This window comes from Eulemur rufifrons, chromosome 19 (assembly GCF_041146395.1).
Source record: "Eulemur rufifrons isolate Redbay chromosome 19, OSU_ERuf_1, whole genome shotgun sequence".
Lineage (NCBI taxonomy): Eukaryota > Metazoa > Chordata > Mammalia > Primates > Lemuridae > Eulemur > Eulemur rufifrons.
In genome coordinates, this window is record NC_091001.1 from 32,998,668 (window position 1) to 33,018,553 (window position 19,886).

Consider the following 19,886-nt stretch of genomic DNA (forward strand, 5'->3'; position numbering starts at 1 on the left):
GTCAATTTTCATAGACTAGAAAGAGAAATTATTCAAAGGGCGCAACCAACAGAACAGACTGGATACGTTCACTTTTCCACCCAAGAGGGGCGGAGATGCCACGAGAGCCTCGCATTTCAGTGTGACACGAGGTCCCTGCTTTTCACAAGCTGCAGGTTGGCACAGCTTCCAGAAAAGAACATTCTTTACTGAGCGCCCACAACCCTCAAGCTTCTGACCAACAGATCTCAGCCCTCTCTCTCCTCCCGGGGCAGCCACTTTCCAGGCTCTCTTAAAGGCTTCCCTAGAACATGAAACAGAAACCCACAAAGGGCTATGATCCGGAAAGCATGACCAGCAACTCCTTCCACATCACAGACAAGAGCTCGGCTAAGCTTGTGCCCCAAGTAGCCTGGCAGGCCCAGCTGTCCCCACCTTGGATGTGAAAATGGTTTCAGAATCCCGCTCCTTGGGTAGGAGACTGAGCCCTTCCTGCCCAGAGAAGGTGCTGTTCACCAACACTATCCCCAGACTTTCTGGGACAAACCCTTAGTTGGTACCAACACCAAGAGAAAGGCAGAAGCTTCTAGCACCATGCATCCTGCATTCTGTCCTTCCGCTTCCAAGTTTATAAAATGCTGCATCTAACATCAACTTTTCTGAGAAACTACCAGAGAAAATAGATTTATGTCTGTCACCACAAGTAACTACCTGCTCCTTATAGATGAGCAGTGGGTTCAATAGAGTTCCTAATTTGCTCTAGTCTAGAGTGAGAGGGAGACGAACAGTAACAGAAGCCCCATGGAGATTGGTCACGTAACACTGAGGCCACATCAGTTCCTAAGCATCAGGCAGGTATGCGCTCATCTTCTGGGGTCTTTAAGGTGAGTACATTTCCTTAGTGCTCCTTAGACTTAGACATGGCCAGTGCAGGGGTTGCAGAGGATCAAAGTCAATACACCAGCCCCACTAAAAGTGGCAAGGCAGCCACTCCTTACCTCATCATAGAAGGGTTTGGTTTTCAGCTCTCACACAGGCACTTCAAGTCCTGATGGAACTGAAGGTCAGAGGGTAAAGTTGGGCGTTACCTCTGGCTACTGAATGAACAGGAATTTTTGGTTTTGTTTTGAACAGGTCAAAGTTTATAGCCAATTCTGCCCCAAAATTCTTCAGTATGCTTGATCTGAGCGGCAGTTCTCGTGGCCTGGATGATAGTTCATCAGCCCAGCAGGAAAGGCACAAACCAGACGTACCACAGGAAGGCTGTCATCCTAGTCCACTCAGTGTTTAGCTTATGAGAGGTGATTAGCCACAGCAACCAGGATCAGAGCTGCCTGCACACACCAACCCCCGAGAACAGCACCTAGTGCACCAAGTGTGGGGTTTGAGGTAGACACTTGGCTGGCTGCACCCAAGGTGGGGGAATATCCAGTAGGATGGGCTCTATGAGGGGCTTGACTGACTCATCCTAAGAGGAACCGTGAGGCAGACCTGTGGGTGCCCACACCTGGGCACCCAGAAGATAAGTGTGCCTGTCACCTGATTATTGAAAGCATTGTTTTAACACCTGTTTCCCACTTCCTATATACCTGAAGGGACAAAGTAAAGGGCACAGAATGTTTCAGTCACTCAAACATCCTGCACTCAGGGGCCCCCAGAGCAGGATGGAGGGTAATACACAACCTTCAGGCATTGGGCTCAAAGTCACTTCATAGACTTCAACATGTGGCTCCAACATCTATGTATCCTAAGACAGCATTTCTCAGCTTACGAAAAGTGATACTTAACCAAGGTGGATGATCCTGTAGCCAGGAGGTTCAAGAACTGATGCATTTTCAGGTACAACTCGTCTCCAACTATATGTATGCAGACTGAGCAACCACAACCAATGGAATAAAGAAGCCACACACAGGATGGTATCACCACAGTAAGATACTGAGCCCACGGCACATGAGGACTACCGACAGGTGACCCTCTAAACAGGAGACTGAAGTTCCTGAGGTCTGTGAGCCTTGCAAGGGAACACATCAGAGGCCCAGGGCAACTATCGTGTGGACATATTCAAGTATAAGTTGGAGCTAAAATCTGTAAGACATCCAGGAGGTAAATCATCTCACTGGGCTGTCTCAAATGCTGAGATGGAGGTGACCACTGAAGATGCCTGAAACATAAGGAACAAGAGTTTCATGCAAGTTCAAGAATGACCTAAGCTGTCACCAATCCAAGGACTGGCAAGAGGAGGATCACACCCTCCCCTCCCCTCCACCAAGACCTGTGACCAGAATCAAAGAAAAATAACCGTGGTCGGTGTTTTGTCAAGTTCACCCCTCAGCAAGGGCAAATCACTGCTGGGAATGCAGGTAGGTGAGGATTTCGGGCACATCTCACCCTTCTGTGTCAGTCCTGGGAAAACAATGTTCCCAGAGCCAGGCTTCACTGGGATTCATAGGGCCAAAGGAGTGAAGTCGGAGGATATAAGTCAACTCATTTCTACACAAATATAAATTGCTCACAAGTGAGAATTAGAAAATTCTTAATTCAGTATGGCTCCCCAAAACTTGTCTGTAATAACTTCAGGTTTTCTTTACCCCTGAAGAACATGCCATTAGAAATATTGACATATATTGAAATATTCACATGAATGAAACCCTAAATGAAACCCTAAAGCCCTAAAGTACTCAATATAGGGAAGACGCTGTAGGTTTTTCCCCTGCACAGTATTTTGTCTTGGTATTTCTTATCATTTTCATGACATAGAAATGAAGATGTTCCTCAGAAGCCTTGATTAGAGTGGTGAGATTTTAGCTCAAGGGACATTGTGGCAAAGTTGGGTATCACAGAAAAGAGACAAGGAAAAACTTCCCTACTTGTTTGGGGGATCTTGGAGCCCTCCCTCCCAGACACCACTATTCCGTGGCAAATGCCAAGGCACCTTCATTCGTTTATGTGGCAGATGTCCGAGGACCACACAAGCTGGGGCACATAGGAACAGGTGCTCTCCTGATCTTGGGGTCACAATCCCCTTTTCCACCTTCTGGACCACCTTCTCTCCTTAACTGAGACAGGCAGTCAACAGGAAAGCAGCTCTTTTCTGGGATTTCATGGATATCAATCTCCTAGAAAGTGTACCTCCCAGAACCCAAGTCACACTGCTCTTGTTATATCATCCCAGGGGAGAGTGATTCTTGATCTGACCCATAAAGGAGACAGTGGGTGAGGAAGGGGAAGTCACCTCCCTTTATGTGCAAGGTTCATGAAGATCAGGTCACTCTGGCTTTCTAAACCTATTGGCCAAAATGAAATTACATGAGCTCAGCTAAGATACAGCAGACACACACTACCCCACCCCCGTCTTTATTCAAGTTGACCCAGGAGGAATTATTGTGACTCCTCTGAGGCAAGTACAAAAACGGTCTCTATGGCTCTTTTAGGTCAGCTGCCTATATGGACAAAAATGACACACCTGTCACGTCTTGATTTCCTGACATTACTCAACATTAGTGTGCAATGATTTGGAAGTAACAACTAACCATCACCCAGTATTTCCGAGGGACTGATTTACATGGAAGAGCAGATTGGTCTCATCACAAAACTTCTGCAAAGGCAGTTACTTTCCCCTGGTCTAATTTCATACCCATTCAGGGTGTAGGTAGCATCGTCATAAGTTGTCTAAGAATTCTATGTGCACACAGCTCCTCTGGCCACCAGCCTGTACCTAAAGACAAAGTTTTCCATTATCTACGTAGTGGAGGTTCCTAACGGGATGGGGTAACAATTTCCCTCCAAAATTAGCAACCAAGCACAGCACAATCATGGGTGAGAGGAAACTATACCATAAGGAAAACTGGTTTTTGTTCAGATTAAATCTGTCCAAGAATGGTCAAGGCAGCAGCGAGTTCCCCTTCAACACAAGATAGAAAGAAATTCAATTCTATGATACTAGTACTTTAAAATGGTTACAGTGGATATGAACCAGTCTGGGTAGTTGCCGGACTACAGAGTGACCTCTACCTGAGGATGTGTTCCAGGAAATACACAGGGTTCCCTTCCTAACATCCCACGTGTTGGCCTACAGGATTCACCAGTACCAACTGAAGTCATCTCTCTGCCCTGCATGGACACACCTCACCACATGTTTTCCAGGTCGCTTCGTGTCCGAATGAACACTAAGCAGCCAGCCTTCCCTGTCCCCTGCAGAGACCAGATCCTGCGTGTAATGCTTACCCCATTGTTTCAGCGAAGATGACTCAGGCTTTGGACATTTTATATCTTTAAGTGATATAATCTGTGCAGTGTCTTCTAAAGCTTTGTTTCAGCCACAGTTGATAGACCTCTTAGCTCGGGTGAAAGATCAAGGGCCCAGGGCATTTCAAGATACCATCCTAGGGATGTGGTACAGTGACAAGTCAGGATGGGAATTAACTCCCTCATCTTCCTGCCGGGAGATCAACATTCTATAGCCAACTCCACTGACAGCAATTTCACACAGCAAGACCATTAAACCCCTGTAGTGTTGATTCTTCAGAATTCTAAAGGAAGAGCAAATCTGGAATACATACAAGACAGCTGTATATCTCAGGAGCCCAGAAGTCTATACCCATGGGAATGATTCACAACTTAAACTCCCTCAGCCACACTGTCCAGGCTGAACCGACCTCACCCCTCAGAGTACAGGCCGCCATCACAAAATACCCTGAACTCACATGGACACAGGCCTGAGGAACTAGTCTCAGTCCACTGGTGGAGCACACCAGGTCTACTTCCAGAGTAAGCATGGTGCATGAGTCCTGACTTCCCAGCTGGACGGTGAACTCTGCTTCCCACAGGGTTGGTTCCTCAGTGTGATGAGGAATGTTTGTGCTCTGGCAGCTCTGCTGACTCAACAGCAAGCTTGTTGTGTAAGACAGCCCTCACATTCTCTACTGCCATCCCCACGACCTTCAACCATCCTCCATAGAAAGTGTTGCTGAGAACAAATGAGAGATTAAAGCCTGGGAGTCAGGACCAACCTGCTGCCTTCCCCACGCTGAAAATGCCTCTGGATCTGTTTGCAGTAACAGGTTAGATAATTCCAAGCATGGGACATCGTGGAACTGAAGGTTTCAGAATTTCATGCCAGGTCTCCCAGGTGGGCCCTGACTGCTCAGAGAAGGTATAACATTGCCCACGATGACCACTACCCCCCACCTGTCTGGGACAGTTCTATTTCTAGTGGTACCCAGAATATCTACACCAAAACTCAAGGGAGAACCTGGCTCCAAACTTTTAGCATTTATGCCTTTGCTGCCTCTGGAGAAATTTCAGAGAGCAGCATTTGAGACACTAGCTTTGAAGGAAATCTAGGTGTGCCTTATCTTTAACTTAAGTGGACATCACCTCAGCTAATTAGAGTATTTCTCCATGAAGCTTCCCTGCCAACACACAGCCAGCACAGCCACTATGAGAACCCATGGGACATTAGTCATCTAACGGGCATATTTAAGAAAACTAAACTTATATTCCATAAAGAATTATTAAGATCAAGAAATTGATATGTACTCAGAATTCCTGAACACACAGAATCTGTTAATGGGAAAACAAAGATTATAAAGGCGCATAGATGAAAATATTCAACAAAGTATGATACTTTAGAATATACGGGATACATAAATGCAGCTGAGGATCATATTTCCTGAGGCCCAGAATCATCAAGGCTGAATTGTAGAGGACAAAGGGACAGTGTTTCTTTTAGTAACTCAACCAGCACTCTCCCCTCAGCCCCCACACCCAAGTGTTCCAGAGAGGTATGGGACTTTCAACTGTTTGGGTTCAAGGTACCCACCATGGCCCTGGACATATGGCTCAAACACCTATAGGCCCTGCTCTGCTCAGACAGCCCTCCAGTGGTCTTAGTTATAGAGAAAATATGAGGTAAGCAAACAGTACCTCTGTATCATGTATTTAGAAAGTTGTCTGTATAAGATGCTGTCCTGATTAATTGGAATTCCGATTTTGATCCCAATTCAGTTAAATTCACAACTTAGTGATCAGCTTTTGTGAGGTCTGGGGAAAAAAAAGCCTGGTGAATTAAGAATTTCAGGTGGAAGAATTTCAAGATGAACCCATCAACTTTTACGGAAGGCAGTATAAGCAGGAACCACTCCATCATGTGAGGTAAGAAATGACTTACACCAGTTATACACACTTGTCCTGTGAGTGTCGGAGTAACAGACCACAGCCCTTAATTCTCCATTGAAGGAAAGCATCGAGCCAAGAGTCTTTCTATAGCCAGACAAATCCCTCAATTTTCCTTCAACCAGCTCACCCTAAGAGGTAGAGTCATGGATGGTTCCATCCATACACAGGACATACCTATGTTAAGACCTCAGGAGAATGTTTGGAGCTCAACTTAAGATCAGCCTAGAAGAACAAACACTGTCAGATGGAATCTGCCAGTGGGTCAGCCCTGCACACAGCATGGACATTGCTGGGCTCTTCACTTCGGTTACTACCCAAAGGTGAGCCCATGTTGGAAGACTAAACCTGACATCTGAGAACTGCAGGGGAAAGACACAGGTGACCCTGGCCAACAGTGAGTACTTGCCCATGAAATCCACCCTGGGGAACTTCCCAGAGGTAGTGTCTGTCCTAGAGCAATAAGCGAGGTAAGTCACATGGACCCTTCCAGATTCTGACCTGGAAATAGCCCCAATATGGACACACAGACAAGAGTATCTGGCAGACAAAGATCAAAGGACAATGTAGGCTGTGTCCAGCAGGCACTGGGGGGATGAGGGTCAGACACCACAACAGAAGCAGAGAAAGACTAACATGCGGCTGCAGCTCCCACTGGAGTTAAACACAGGCTCTGCTCAATCGGGCCTTGGGTGGGCTCCCCGGGACTGCAAGACAGCCTTTCTGCCAGGCTTATGCTGCCTTAAAGAATCATAATTCTAGAAGAAAATGTAGGAAAGACTCTTACAGACATTGGCCTAGGTAAAGAATTTATGAAGAAGACCCCCAAGGCAATCACAGCAGCAACAAAAATTAATGAATGGGACATGATTAAATTAAAAAGCTTCTGCACAGCCAAAGAAACAGTCATGAGAATAAACAGACCACCTACAGAATGGGAAAAAATTTTTGCGTACTACACATCAGATAAAGGACTGATAACAAGAATCTATTTAGAACTCAGGAAAATCAGCAAGAAAAAAAATCAAACAACCCTATCAAAAAGTGGGCAAATGACATGAATAGAAACTTCTCAAAAGAAGATATAAGAATGGCTAACAAACATATGAAAAAATGCTCAACATCCCTAATCATCAGAGAAATGCAAATCAAAACCACAATGAGATATCACTTAACCCCAGTGAGAATGGCCTTTATCAAAAAAAAACCCAAAACACCACATGTTGGCGTGGATGTGGAGAGACAGGAACACTCATACACTGCTGGTGGGACTGCAAACTAGTGCAACCCCTGTGGAAAGCATTATGGAGGTATCTTAAACAGATTCAAGTAGACCTGCCATTTGACCCAGCAATCCCATTACTGGGCATATACCCAAAGGAAAAAAGGTCATTCTTTAACAAAGACACATGTACCCGAATGTTTATAGCAGCACAATTCACAATAGCAAAGATGTGGAAACAACCCAAATGCCCATCAATACATGATTGGATTAGTAAGCTGTGGTATATGTATACCATGGAATATTACTCAGCTATAAGGAATAATGAAGATACGACATCTCTATGGTTCTCCTGGAGAGAGTTGGAACCCATTATATTAAGTGAAGTATCCCAAGAATGGAAAAACAAGCATCACATGTACTCACCAGAAAATGGGTTTCCCTGATCATCACCTAAATACACATCTGGGAACGACACCAATCGGATATCAGACTGAGGTGGGGGGTGGGGGAGGGGATGGGGGTATGCCTACACAATGAGTGCATTGCACACCGTTTGGGGAATGGTAACGCTTGAAGGTGCTGACTCGGGAAGGGGCGGGTGGGGAAGGGAGGGATATATACCTACATGATGGGTGCAACGCGCACTACCTGGGGAACAGACATGCCTGGAGCTCTGACTTGGGGGGAAAGGCGGTACATGGGCAACGTATGTAACCTGCAATTCTGTATCCCCCATAACAATAAGATGAAATAAAAAAAAAAAAAAAGAATTTTAAGTGGCAGGAAGAATGATGCTGGCCAGGTTCAGTAGAATTCAAGGGAGCCAGACAGGACTGTCAGAGGGGAGGGTAAGTTCTCATCCACAAAAGCATCAATTACACAAATTTAAATGAGAGGCAAACTGTCTTCAAAAGCTCAAAGAATGAAGAAAAATACCTTAAACTATAGAATATCTCATTTTTTCCCACCCTACACCCGTACTGAGGTATGTAGTGATATATGCCTTATGATACATTCTCACAACTGTGGAAATCTAGACCCCTACCTCCTATACATGCCAGTGAAGCAAAGAAACTTGTAAATTTAGTTTTTAGAGACAGGGTTCTCATTCTATCACCCAGGCTGGAGTGCAGTACAAATTCATAGCCCACTGCAGCCTCAAACTAGTGGCTTCAACAATCCCACCCGCCTCAGCTTCCCAAAGTAGCTGGGACTATAGGCATGTACCACCATGTATGACTTTATTTTTTGTAGAGACAGGCTTTTGCTATGTTACCCAGGCTGGTTGGTCTCCAACTCCTAGCCTCAAGAGATCCTCCCACCTCAGCCTCCCAAAGTGCTGGTATTGACAGGTGTGAGCAACCATGCTTGGCCAAAGCTTGTAAGTTTCTTATGTTTACCTTAGGGCAACTCATGACATGTAAGGGAGCTCTAACATGATCTAGTTTTAGATCTTTAGACATTCAATCTTAACGTTTTTGAAGAAAAACATGATTTTAAAAGAAATCCTGTGGATATAAAGTTATTCTCATATTTATATGCTTAATGTTTTGTTCCTGTAAGTATTTAATACAAGTGGGCATTAAAAAGCAGACAGGGACAAGGCTGAGATACAGGGATGTGCCAAGCATTTCTCCCAGGAGAGGGGGCAGTCCTGTCACAGGAAGATAGGGTAGAGAGCTCTTTGCTGCAGTGGGCACTGAGCCTGTTGTCCTTCTGCTGAGGGAGACCCAGGCAGTGGAACATTCCTCTCGAATGACTGGACTGGCCCGGGCCACACCCATGCAGAGACATCACAGCCATGCAGGGGCATTGATGCCTCCAAGGAGGAAGACTACCAAAAGGATATGGTAGATAGTCTCGGTGGCTAAATAGCCAAGCTCTCAGCCCTAAGGGGAACGTTCTGAGGCATTATATATTCTCCTCGGAGTGTACAGTAGGACTGAGCCCCAGTCATCTCTGTAAGCGACCAGCTCAATCCTAGTTCTTCAGAGGCCACCTTCTCCACCCTGTCACCAGCTTACCCTCCTCTGGGCTTCCTGGGATCATTTCTGAGTAGTAGGCAGACTAATGATCCAATATGTCCATGTCCTAATCACTAGAGCCTGCAGACATTATGTGACATGGCAATCGGGAATTAGGGTACTGGAGTTAAGGTCACTGATGAGGTGACTTTCATCCTGTTTCTCATTACAACATCCCCCAGACAATCAAGGATGATTTTTAAAACAGCAGAAGGGGGCATAAATGGACAGATTTCAAAATGCATTGACACCAGAAGAGGTTCCCCTAAACCCTGAAGCTGCTAGAGCCTGACCTTGAAGATTAAATAAGCTGCCACAAGCCTGTGGGTGCAGACGGCCTCTGAAGAGTGCAAAGGCGAGAAACAAGTTATCTTCTGAAGCAGAGGACGCAATCCTGCCGACACCTTGATTTTCTCTACAACTCTACATCTCCCCTGCAAACCACGTGGAAACCCGGAATGTTTCTCTGTTCGCTATATGCAAGAGGATGGCATTCAAGTGGACGCGAGGTAAAATGTATAATGAGATGCTTAAGGCCCCGTACTTTGGCAGAAGCCTTGTTCTGTATAACTTCTTCATACACTGAATGACATTGGAGATTCTTCTAAAAGGACTTGGGTCCACTAGGACAGGAACTCCCACTTTATGCAGACCCATAAGTATCACCTGGTCAGAATCCATTCTCAGCCCAGGAATTGCCCCCCCCCATCACCACCCCAGTGTGTTATTCCCCGAGACCCTCACGCAAGGGCTGCATTCGTGATGCGGGGTACGAAAGTGTTCAGTGAAGCAAGCTCAGTGAGCATACTGCAGTGTGCAGAGACCGGGGGGCAGGGGTGGAATCATCCTGAAGTCAAATCATCCCGAGTCAAATCTCAAGTCCCACGTATTTCTGAGCATCTAGAGAGGTGAGCCTTGAATTTGAATTATTGGGAAGCAACATTTTTATTACCCTTTCAGTTGTCACTTATGAATTACGGAAGAGAAGCAGATAAAATGACACAATGTTCTCATTTTGAGCCCTCAACTTCCCTTCCCCAGATCCCCCAAACGCCCAGTTCAGAGGATGGCTCGGGATCTTCCAGCATTTAGGTTATTCGGGTCCCCTCCACATAGCACCAGGCAGGTATCACCACCTAGAGATCCTGCTGTGTGTGAAGAGCTCACCTGACTCAGGGTTAGAAAACTAAGGAGTAGCAGGTGGGAAGTAAACATTTCCTATTTTATATATTTAGAAAGTGATTTGTATCAGCATGAAGTCTCTTAATTAGTAGCTACAGATTTTGGTTAAGATTCTATTTTCAAACACAGGGCTGATTTGTCCTCAATTTGGAACTAAGAGCATACTTCAGGATCACCAGCAATTGTATGGACATGAGGAAAAGAACCAGGATATCCACGTGTTAGAGGTGTGGGATCTTGTTATTCCTGAAGCACCCCTGACCACTGAGAGAGAATCAGAAAACCTTAAAATACCTGTCCTGAAATAATGCAAGCCATTATTCCAGGAGACACAATTTAGACTTTTAGATATAACAGCTTCAACATGGAAGCACAAGAGACAACTGCCTAAATAACTGAGCTGCTTGTGGCTCCCAGTATTGTCATGTTGCACCTCACTTTTCTGCTATCTACTACCCTACAGACCTTGTTTTTGCACAAGAAAAGCCCAGCAGAGTTTTTCTAGCTTTACATTCAGTCTTCTGTCAACCTACTCACCACACTAAGGAATGTCAGATCCAGGGTTCGTGAGGACACACTTGTGGCAGGTTCTCCAGACAACCACAGTTGCAGTTCCACCCGAGATCAGCATGGCTCTGTGCTCCATGCCACTCACCCATTGGTAGGCACTGAGACTCAAATCACCAGGTCTTAACCTCAGCCCTTCACACCAAAACGAAGAAAACCCAACACTGAGAGGTCAGAGAGCTACAGGTGTTGTAATCTCAGGAAGATGACCCTGGTGACCAGGCTCACAACACATACTGCCCATGTCATCAACTATGACCAGGTCTTGCCTAAATTGGTTCCCAATCTCTTCCTGGGGAGTTAGAAAGTAGAAAACCTCACCTGGGTCATCCCATTTGAGAAATACTTTTCAGACAAAAGTAACAGGAGTATTGGACAAGGTTGAAAAGGACAACATAGGCTCAATCCAGCCAGAGCTTATGATGGTCATAACTACTACCCACACTCACCACACTTTGGACAAAAACCAAAGCAGAATAGCTTTGGAAGCATTACCCTTGGAGGATCAGGATAGTATCTATCCAGCCACACACCTGGGTTAGACTCCACCAAGGATTTGCAAGCAAAACAGGATTTAACACATTCTTTCCTTCCTGACTCAGTCATGGGAGTTAAGTAGGAAAGAATCATACTCTAGACCAGGTGGGTCTCCCCCTACAAGGCCTGTGAGCCTAAGGAGAAGGTGGAATGTCAGAATTAAACTCTTCCCAACAAACTAGAGCACAAATTGCTCAGATTCAGTTCAAAATTAGTTCTACAAGCTTAAATGAAGAGATTGTTAGTGCTTGGGCAGAGATGTAATCTGTACTCTAAAAGCAAGGTGCATGCCATCAGAAGTGCAGTAACTGACAAATCATGCAGGTGCAGAAACCTAAAGCTTGAAGAGCTCTTTCGTCCTAATGAAAGTTGCAGATTTCTTCTAGCATATGACTTGTAAAATCTAAGGGTAGATCTAATTATAGATCTTTATACAATATATGCTTCATTGTGGAGTTTTTTAAAAAAAGACTTAGAAAGACAAAGTTAAACAATCCTTACGATCCAGTGCAAAGTAAAATATTCTCCCATTAGAGCTCAGAAACATCTGATTCCGGTCAACATTTCTGGGAAGCTTAAACGGAGACAGGACTGAATGGGAAACAACAGCTAAAGAATCTCTTCCCAGGAGAAAGGAAAACCCAGTCACTAGAGGATGGGTGCTGAGAACTCCGCTATGAAATCCTCATAGCCTTGCTGTAGCAGGCATGGAGCCCAGGCCTCCTCTGAAAGGACAACCCAGGTGGTCTGGCATTCTTCCAGAATGACTGCACAAGCGTGACAGGCCAGCCATGTTCCATGCCACATTCTGTGCCTACTTGGTTTTGGCACAGTTGTCAAGGACAGCATCACGCTGGTTGCCTGCATCCCACTGAAAGCTCCTTCTTTTCAGTGTTTAAGCCCTTGGGCTTTCATGGAAGGCCTCAGAAGGCTGCTCAGCTTCAGGCACAAAGCACACCTTTGAACCACCCTGCACTCCCACTGACAGAAGCTACAGACAGACACTGAGACAACCCTTCATAGCGGACAGCACACAGCTGACAGCTCTGACCTAAGATTCAAAACAAAGAATTGGTTTCAACCTCAAATCTCATCTGTATGGTTCCAAATTGCAGACTCAAGCTCCTTGTGAGGAGAAATGTCTAGGCTGAACTCATCTGACCCCTTCCTGTGGGGGCAGTCTGGGCACAGCACCCCAGGCACACAATGGTGTCTCTTCACTGAGGACCAAGAAAGAGAATATGCTATATTCACTGGTTGCATTTTCAGTGAAAATAGCTTGGGCTCATGATTTTGCCCCACTGAAGTCAGTTAAGCCCAGTGCGATACCACGGTGATAGGAATGGGTTTAGAATTAGGACATCGTCTGCTCCGTGTCTCTCAGATGGACCTGTCTTCCCAGGTGACAGTGTTAACTGTGATGGGAATGCTATTCAGTCTGTCTGGATCAGTTGTCTCTGCCAACAGCATCAGGAAAAAAACATCCCAGAGATATCCGCTTCCAAACTTGCTGTATTCAGTCTTTTGCTTCCTCTTAATTTTCAAGATGCTGCCCTTGAGACAGCCTCCTTAGATCTGAGAACCAGATGTGTGGGGAAGACTCGGGGAAATACTTGAGTGACCCAGGGCAACAGTCAATACTTCCCAGGCAGTCAACATTCAGTGACTATTGTCTGCGGGTAAATCAGAGTGCTAATCTCTTCCAGGGCGATACCATATGGCAACAGTAACTTCAATCATGCCAAGTATTTAGGGATGGAAAAGAACTCCTTGAGATAAGGAACAAAATGCCAGGCAGATGAGGGTAAAATGTTGACTTGAGCTGTATCCAGTGGAGTTGCAGATGACTTACATCACACACAAAGACCTGTGGTCAGAAGTCAAAACAAAGGCTTAGAACAATTTCCCCTTGTACTGTTAGCACAGAAGTGGTACTTTCAGAATGACAGTTAAGAAAATCCAGAAGTTTGTTCCTATATAAAAGCAATGAGAACACTGACAAATTGTTAAAGAAACTTTCAGTACTCTGGAAATTAGCATTTGTAACAATCTAGTGTTTACTCAAGGAAGATGGCCAATACTTAGTAAGAATACTGAGTTTGTGGCATTTTAACTTGCCTTATTCCACTTTTCCTCCCCCCAGCTCCTTCAGCACCCTCAGAGACTAAGCCTCTGCACCATGGTAGCCGTGCAAACCAGCAGCCTATGAGCCGTTGTTGGGGACAGTTTGGGTTTGGACCTCCATAGAGAGCCCTGCTATTTGACCTGTCCGGCACCTCCTGGTAGAAGCCACGTTCTCAGGATTGTCTTCACTTAACCCAACTTAGAATCCACTGAAAGCAACCCAATCCCTTTGGTGTTTGTGAAGAAAATATGTAAATAAAACTAAATTTGGCAGCAATTGTTTAATGTCACAGATGCTTGAGAAAGCGTTACTAGTTGGAGTCTCATCACTGAAAATGAGGCCAACTAAAAACTTAGAGACCATGGGATGAGATGTGCACAGGGAGCCTTGAAATGTTCCAACATGTTTCTGGGACTTTAGGCGGCCACATACATGTGTGACTATGCACGTACCTAGGACATACCCGAGAAGCCCCCATCTCATCTGTCTCCTCTGGATGACCTTCAGGATTTGTACTTCAGGAAGCAAAGGCTGAGGAAAAAACTAACTGCTGGATAATTGCAAGTGTCCCAAGACAGAGTCCCTTGGCCACAACTAGAGACTTACTGGTTCAAAGCATCGGCCATAGGAAGTATCTGTTCAATCATTAGGTGTCTATATAGTAATATAACCAAGCAGAGACTTCAGTGGCTGCACATGACAAAGAATAGAGCCTTTGCCATTAGTTAGAAAAGTCCCTAAGTCAGCAACAAACCTGGAGGTGGGAGAATCTCCAGAGTTATTTAAAATACCCAGTGTAACAAAAATGAGGCATGCAAATAGGAAAGTATGTCCCATAACATGAGAGACAAACACAATCAATAAACAGTTTCCTAAGGAACCCGTGATGTTGGACTTAAACTTTAGATTAGCTTCTTTAAATACCTTCAAAGTAAATGAAGTCATGTCTGAAGAACTAAAGGAACAATGGTCTCAGAATACCAAGTTTTTTCTTTTTTTAAAGAAAATCATATAAGAGCTCTGGAATTGAGAATTACAGTAACTGAAATTAAAAATTCACTACAGAGGCTCAATAGCAGATCTGAACTGGCAGAACAATCAGCAAACTTGAAGATAAACCAATTGAGATTATAATCTGAGGAACAGAAATTAAAGAAGAAATCAAACATGTGGTACAGCTAGTAGACCAACATATGCTTAGTATTCATCTCAGAAGAGATAAGGGGGAAGAATGTTTTGATATTGCTGAAAACTTCCCAAATTTTGTGCCAAACACTACCTACACATCCAAGCTCAATGAATACCAATAGGATGAACTCCAAGTGATCTATAGCTAGACATGTGATAGTAGAACTGTTGAAAGACAAGAACCTTGAAAGGAGGCGATTTATCACATTCAAGGGATGCTTGATAAATTTAACTGCTATCTTCTCAAAAACCATGAAGATTAAAAGGCAGTAGGATAACATTCAAAGTGTTGAAAGATAGACTTGCAAGAGTTCCATATCCAGTGAAGCTATCCCCTACAGAGATAGAGAATTAAGACTTCCAGATCAACAAAAACATAACTGAGGTGGTAATTCCCTCTTGTCCCACTCTCCCATCCTTAACTAGCTCAGTTGTACAAAACAAGACAGGATTCAAGAGCCCACATATTGGCTATAAAACAACTTCTTGGTTAGACACAGCATGGGGTAAACTAGGCCCCTGAATTTATGGTCTCCTCAAGCCAACTTCTAATTTCTTCCCTCACAGAAAGTACTAGAGAGAATGAGTGTGAACAGGAGCTCATGAAGCCAGACCTCCTCGCTGACCACTTCTGCAGGAGTAGCAGCCATCTTCCTCTCAGGAGAAGGGCAAGATGACCTAGTACAGCAGGTGGAGTCTAGTAAGGAAAAGGTACTTGCTTCAAACACCTCTTCCTCATGATCTCTCCGGTAAGAGGGAGCCACTTTAAGCACATTGGTACCCACAAAAAAGCACCTCAGTGAGCAGGACTAAGGGTAATTTCTAGGAAGGATTCATAACTAAGAAGTTTTCAGTGTGGCTCCATTCATGGTATGGGGCCATCAAGGCCCTCGTTGTTTGAAGTTTGACTGCTTCATGCAATTGGACTGTTCTCTCCCCCAGAGCATGCTGAAAAAGTTAGGATGAATCCAACAGAGCACCTTTCCTGTTTGGAAATCCTCAGTGGAGTTTTGCCACACATATTTGATCTCAGGAGCACAGGTAAAAATGGCTTTCTCTTACCAATCCACAGGCCTTTGAGCACAATAAATAGTTCTCATACACCATTGTAATTCGATGTTTGCTAACTGGCTCAAACTTTCCTCAAGAGCATCTTGTTCAGCACTGCTGTGTTGAGCTGTGGTTCATCCTCAAGCACTGGCTTTTTCCAGACAGGACTGGCCTACAGGAGACCAGAGGGTGGGATGGAAATCCATCTCCCCAGGCAACATAGCCTGGCACATGAGCCCTCTGGACACTGCCAGACACCCGTATCTCCCAGAAACAATGTGGGACTCTATAGCATTCTTGCACCCATGCAAGTAAGTTAGCAGCTAAGTGGTACAAAAAGTGATGTTTCTGATAAACATGGCCAGCTCAGCTCCTTCATTTTGTACATAATTTTTAAAGTATTGATTCTAGGAATAAACACAAGGGTTATTTACCACACAATATTAACTATGAACTGTTCTGGTTTTTATAAGTACTTTATTGATGTTAGTTGCTTGTAATAGAGGACCAGTAGATTTCCCAACATTTCATCTAGGCTGGTAAGGTTTCTCTGTCTATCCTACTCTGAGGACCTATTAGAGAAGGGACAGGTTCTGTTAGGCAGACTCCCTAGGAGTCAGACTGAGATGGATCCTCCCATGCAGGAAGTTTATTAGGTAGTGCTTTCAGGATCACCTACCCTTGTAGGAAAAGGAAGACAGAACAGGGCAGGGGAGGTGCTGAGCTGACATGCAGTCTCACTGGAGACCTCAGCCCCCCCTTCACAGGGCTCTCGAACGGGATGGCCTTTCAAGATTGTTTTAAATTAGGGTAAAAGGGCCAGGCTATCATACTGATCAGGCACTGGGCCTAACAGGTCATTATCTCTCTTCAGTCAAGGCAAGCACAATGGAGGTTTCACACCTGAGGCTGTCTACCAACAGCATTTCCAGAAGCAGAGGCAACAAGTCTTCCATTGTTGATGTGGGATCCAGGCTGCTTACCCACTCTCCCCACCATAAAGCCTACATATGGGCCTGACTGCACAAGCTTCACTTCTGTGCTAAGCTCCATAAAGACTCAATGGTTTCCTGTTGCGTGGGATTCAGAATAGCCTAAGGATGTAAGGGCCTCTGGGCTCTGTCAGCCCCCAGCCTAGTCTCTGGAGGGTGACAAATACTATAGGAGACTTCGAGTCACCTGTGTAGGGTTTCACATTTATGAATTAACAGCAGCGCCATGTCCTAATCAGGTCTTCACCCCAGGTCTATATTGCAGGAAATGCTAAGCCTGCAGCCTGTGGCACTATTGAATAGCTTGATTTAAAAAAGAAGTTTGAGAGAAAACTGGTGACTGGAATACATTCATGCCAATACCCGTGTCCTTTTATATGTTTTCTAAAGCATATGCTTAAACATCTAGGAGGAATTTGTCCATGCACATAGTTCTTTTTCATTGCTCATCCATGCCAGAAAGTTGCCAGGATTAGGGCCACCAGTCCTAGAGCTTCAGGGGCTCTTATGCTGACTACACACCCAGTAAATGAAAGACTTGGTAGGGAACCCATTGCACACAAGGTAAGCCTGCCACATTGGGAGGAAGGCTCTGCTACATTAGGAAGGCAACTCCCCTATGTTAATTTGAGGAGAGCCGCATTCAGGCAGAGTTACCCATTGGCCCCATTAAGGGCTGGTAGCACATTACTATGACCACCCTTCCCAAAGTCCATCTTTCCCAGAAGCCATAGCAGCTTCTACCTAAACTCAACAGTTCCAAACTGAAGCCACAAGTCTGGGTGCTGAATATGCAATTCAAGGATCTGTCCCAGTCTTAGCTCCACTCATCCCATCCTTTCACCCAAAGACACCAATATTGTATGCAAAGATCTAGACTTGTGAGGTAGTCTCAAACTGCCCCTGATCTACAAGGATCCCAAGGTCTCTTTCGCTTCACCCATGTACCTAAAAGGTCAAACTACAGATCGTAGATCTTGGAGCTTACATATCCAGATCTGCTCTGATACAGGGTCTAAGCTGACGTGGAGGGCAGACCTGTCCTCTGGGAAGGAGGTGGCTCTCTGGGTCTGTCAAGTAGCACCACATTCTTGGGAACTATGGACTGCTAGGTCTTATTCACCACGAAACACCCAGTCTGCAGAGCTGGCCTGGAGACTGAGGAGTCATCATTTGAGCCTTAGGCCTCAGTGAGAATAGCAGCCTTGGCTGATTCTTGTCAAGGTGGATCACATGTACCTTCGCTCTTGACCACAGCAGCCACACAACCCCAAGTGGATAAAGGAGCAAAGTAAGTGACTAGCGGTAGCTGCTAGCTTTTCCACTGAAGTGAAAGCATCATGTATGATTTCTTCTAAATGTGTCCTTCTAAAATGCTTAGACATTAAAACCTATTATATCTTGAGTTTGGTTGTCAATCCACACCCATGAACATTGCTGGCAGCAGTACAGGGGAAGCATCCTAGTGGAATAAGGACAAATGCCATGTTGAGAAAAGACAGGTAACAATTGGCCACCATGCAAGTGGCGAGAGTGTTTTTCTTCCCTGTCAAAGCTCTCCACATGCCTAAGTGACCCACGTAGCCAATGACTCCACTGGAGGGCTGAAAGGGTACCATTCTCTGCCCCTACCTTTATCATTCCCTTACCCTTAAGTCTTTTGATACCACATCCCCCTCTAGCTACCACCCCATTTCTCTGCTCATCTTTACAACATCCCACTGAAGACTTGTCTAGTTCCCCATGCCTAGTTTTATATCCTACTTTTGTTGGAAGTTAAACCTTTTTTCTCTTAAACTCCATTTTTCTTCCGTTGATCCCAAACTGTTCTAGCACTGCTAAAACTAAGCAGTCATTTCCGTGCCTCATTCTTGTTTCATCTGTCAGCAGCACCTGATTTGACTACTTCTCTGAATCTACTTTCTAAAGTTGACTGGAATGGTTGGTTCCCTGTTACTAAGAAATTCTGGGCCCTCAGTTCTCTACTATTAGGAGCTGGGAGTTTGGGAGAGCGATACATTTTTAAAGGGCCCGCTCACCAGGAAGTTCTGCAAGTTTTGAACCCAGCAAAAAAAAGTCAGCCCTCCCCGTCATGATGACTGGCATTTTATTCTTGAAGTTAGGGTGAAAAGAAGGCAATGTGAAGAATGCCATATATATCTCCCACAGTATCTTTTTCACCCATGCAAAACTCCAGAAGTATTTAAGGTAACTGAACAGGAAGTCCATTGCCACCTAGAAGCTTCTCTCCTGGACAGACTTCATCTTGGGCCATGCAGTGTAACTGCAGGTCAGATACTCACCTACACCCACCACTTATCTCACCTTGGGGAACCTTGGTAAAGGTTCTGGTAAGACTATTTCATAAGGACACTTCTACCTCTTCTTAGTAGCAGTTACCTGCTATTAATGTTCCTAAGTTAACTTCATGAAAAAGACCAGTGTCTCATCCTGCCTTCTGGCAAGCCTCTCTTCTAAGTCTGCAAGTTTTCTTCAAAGACAAGGCAAAAAATCAAAAGTAACTATTCCAGACCCTGAGGAACACAGACTTTCTATCCAGACCATCCCCATGGAATAGAACATGGCTCAGCAAATATCAATGATGGCTGTAAAAATCTTAGCTCTATCCCCACTTTCTTCATTGTGGATAATGAAGATAATCCTGCTTAACTGTTCACAAGCCCAGAAGCTTCTAAATAAATAGGTCAAGTAGAAATGAACCTTTTTTTCTTCTGTGTTCATAGATCAACCCTAAGATTTTTAAGGACACATGACTGGAAGCTCACCAAGTACCACCAGGCTAAATAGGGTTAGCTGCGCACATCCCACAGGTTGGCCACTAA